The sequence below is a fragment of the Staurois parvus genome, unplaced genomic scaffold (genome assembly GCF_062004578.1).
Source record: "Staurois parvus isolate SC_StPar_1 unplaced genomic scaffold, SC_StPar_1.0 ptg001386l, whole genome shotgun sequence".
NCBI lineage: Eukaryota > Metazoa > Chordata > Amphibia > Anura > Ranidae > Staurois > Staurois parvus.
This window is the reverse complement of record NW_028319182.1, coordinates 162,601-166,665: the sequence shown is the minus strand read 5'-3', so window position 1 is coordinate 166,665 and position 4,065 is coordinate 162,601.

The window sequence follows — 4,065 nt, the reverse complement described above, 5'->3', positions numbered from 1 at the left end:
CACCATACTGCCCCGAACTACATCACTGACCTAATATCCAAGTACCACCCAAAACGCACACTCCGCTCCTCACAAGATTTCCTTCTCTCTAGTTCCCTGGTCTCCTCCTCCCATGCCCGCCTCCAGGACTTCTCCAGGGTGTCACCCATCCTCTGGAACTCCCTGCCCCAACCCATCAGATTATCACCTACTCTCCTCTCCTTTAGGCGCACCCTGAAAACCCATCTCTCCACTCTTCCTACCACCCCATCCCCCACAGCCACTTCCTCCTGTACCTCTACCCCCTCCCTCCTAGATTGTAAGCTCGAAAGAGCAGGGCCCTCAATCCCCTCATGTTTTGCATTGTATTGGTATTGTTCTGTCACATGTTCTGTCCCCCTTTGTAATGTACAGCGCTGAGCCAACTATTGGCGCTTTAAAAATACTGTATAATAATAATAATATACAGAGCACAGAGCCCAATGATTACACAGGGAGAGATGCGTCCTCCTGATATACAGAGCACAGAGCCCAATGATTACACAGGGAGAGCCGCATTCTCCTGATATACAGAGCACAGAGCCCAATGATTACACAGGGAGAGCCGCGTTCCCCTGATATACAGAGCACAGAGCCCAATGATTACACAGGGAGAGCCGCGTCCTCCTGATATACAGAGCACAGAGCCCAATGATTACACAGGGAGAGCCGCGTCCTCCTGATATACAGAGCACAGAGCCCAATGATTACACAGGGAGAGCCGCGTTCCCCTGATATACAAAGCACAGAGCCCAATGATTACACAGGGAGAGCCGCGTTCCCCTGATATACAGAGCACAGAGCCCAATGATTACACAGGGAGAGCCGCGTCCTCCTGATGTACAGAGCACAGAGCCCAATGATTACACAGGGAGAGCCGCGTTCTCCTGATATACAGAGCACAGAGCCCAATGATTACACAGGGAGAGCCGCGTCCTCCTGATGTACAGAGCACAGAGCCCAATGATTACACAGGGAGAGCCGCGTCCTCCTGATATACAGAGCACAGAGCCCAATGATTACACAGGGAGAGCCGCGTCCTCCTGATATACAGAGCACAGAGCCCAATGATTACACAGGGAGAGCCGCGTCCTCCTGATATACAGAGCACAGAGCCCAATGATTACACAGGGAGAGCCGCGTCCTCCTGATATACAGAGCACAGAGCCCAATGATTACACAGGGAGAGCCGCGTCCTCCTGATGTACAGAGCACAGAGCCCAATGATTACACAGGGAGAGCCGCGTCCTCCTGATATACAGAGCACAGAGCCCAATGATTACACAGGGAGAGCCGCGTCCTCCTGATATACAGAGCACAGAGCCCAATGATTACACAGGGAGAGCCGCGTCCTCCTGATATACAGAGCACAGAGCCCAATGATTACACAGGGAGAGCCGCGTCCTCCTGATATACAGAGCACAGAGCCCAATGATTACACAGGGAGAGCCGCGTCCTCCTGATGTACAGGATATATCAGCACTGCAGCACACGTGATTGGCTTCTTGTGCTGCTTCTCCCTCTCCCAGTCTGGACTCTGCTGTACAGGGGCTGATACCAGGTTAAATATAGGTACATACTGTGCTTGCACATAAAAAGAAAAATACATTGAATGATGAATTAATCAATACAGATCTGCATTAATATGTATTTGTTTTTATCTTTCTAATTATTATTATTATTATAGAGGATTTATATGGCGGCAGAAGGTTTGCTCAGCGCTGTACATTATAGTGGGGACAGTACATGAGACAATACAGTAACAATACAATACATGAGGGGTTCAAGGACCCTGATCCTTGGAGCTTACAATCTAGGAGGGAGGGGGTAGTGGTACAGGAGGAAGTGGCTGTGGGGGATGGGGTGGTAGGAAGAGTGGAGGAGATCGGTTGTTAGGTGAGGGTGGGGTAGGCTTCCCTGAAGAGATGGGTTTTCAGGGTGCGCCTAAAGGAGAGGAGAGTAGGTGATAATCTGATGGATATAATTCAGCTTTTATTCATTTACTGAATGCCCCTTTGAAGGGACTGACTCTAATTTGCGTCTTTTTTTTTTTTCATTGGACATTTGTATCTTTTATATAAGCTTAATATTACTATTGCCCCCATTAATCTCCTATTCTCATAATGGATCCTCTCAGCGGAGGAGAGCGGACCTCTCCAGCAACTGTCCCCTCAGCGGCGCTGCCAGTGTAATGGCGGTGCTGAAGAAGAAGCCGGAAGCCGGAAACCAGAAGTTGGAAACCAGAACTCGGCTTCACAATGAGGCTTGAAGCGCAGGTGGAGTCACTCCATCTGTGCTCGCCACACAAAGATTTCCCCTCGCATTTGGCGAGCGGGCAAGCGGCTTTTTCAAGCCCTGTCCTAACACATGTGAAAATGCCACGAATAAAACAAATCCTCACCTGGAGACACGTGCCATCATACTAGAAGTGAGCACTATGTATGAAATAATCTATAAATAACAATAAACTGGTATACGGAATACAAAAAGAGCCCAAAGTGATATATACCAATATATATACCAATGCCAATGACAGAAAGGTCAGGGAAGAATATAAATGGATGATGAGTGAAACATAAACAGAAAAATATACATGGCATAGAAAATGGCATAAATAATGCCAGAAAATGAGCAGAAAAAGTGCACTACTGTATGTGAGACAACACAAGGGACACGTCCTCAACTCCAGACACGTACCGTAGTGACAAGAGTGAACTGTACATGAAACCCAGAAGAGATCATGTGAAAGGATGGAAATAGATATTACCGGTACATAAAAATATGTGAAAACTGGTGGAACAATAAACAATAAAGGAAAACACAAAAGTGATATATACCAGTGCGGGACTAAACATAAATGGCAAAAATGTCACAAAAGAATATAAAGTGAGTGATGGATAAGCACAAAAACACCGTCATATAAATTGGCATAAATATTGCCACAAAATGTGAATAAACGCAAAAGATGGTGTAATAATCCCCGATACACTAATACGTGTGAAGTCCAATATTTAACTTCCCAAACAAACTTGATGGGTGATAGTGAAAGTGATCAGCTTGACAAGAGATCCACCCCCGGCTAAAATGTCTCCTCACCTCCACTCCGCGACCCCTAGGGGCCAACGCACTTCCAAGGTGCTCAACACCAAACAGATCAGCATCCAATGGGGGGCCTTACGCACTAATCCAGGAACCGTCAACCCTCAGCAACAGTGCTGGTATCTCACAGAAAAAAATGCACCGTACAGCCACTCAAACGATCCCAAAAGAGGAGTATAACGGAACCGGCCCCAGACTGCACTTGGGTATTTCCGTTAGACTACCGCTTCCCCATCCGAACACCGACCACTGACACCACAGCCGACCGTACAAGACCAGACACCACCAGTCTTGAAGTAAACCAGGAGGTAGACTAGTGTATTTGAACACAGATACAAGATATATACACTCAGGGAAACCCCCCCCTCCCTGCATAATGACACAGGGCGGGGCAAACCACATTTAGTAACAAGAGACACACCAGCAGACAGTCCCATCAGGAGGGAGGGCTGCTGGAGACACCCCTCACTAAGCCAATACACATAAACACATACATCCCATAATAGTTTGCTCCCAAGCAAGACACACAACAGAACAATGGAATACAGCCACATGGCACCAAACAATCAACAACCCCCCACCCAATATTATGACATTCCCTCTGTACCCCTAACAGGCACAGGGTGACTTACACATAAGAGGGATATGGGGAGCTGAGACAGGGGTCTCCCCACCTCTCCATAGTGAGCTGTGTTCCATGGGCCCCCCACCCAGAGTGACACCCATCACAGAGCCCCCCCTACCCAAAGTCAATCCCATCACAAGGAGAAAATAAACACTCTTGTTGTTCTCTTGCTCTGGAGCTAATGCAAGGATTGCAGACTTTAATTCCACTTAAAAAGCAAAAATAAGGCTGTATTGTGCTTTCTATCATTTGTATGATTACTTACTGAGTATAGGTTTTGATTTTTTGTTTTGGTTTTTTGTTTTGTTTTGTTCCCTGAAGAA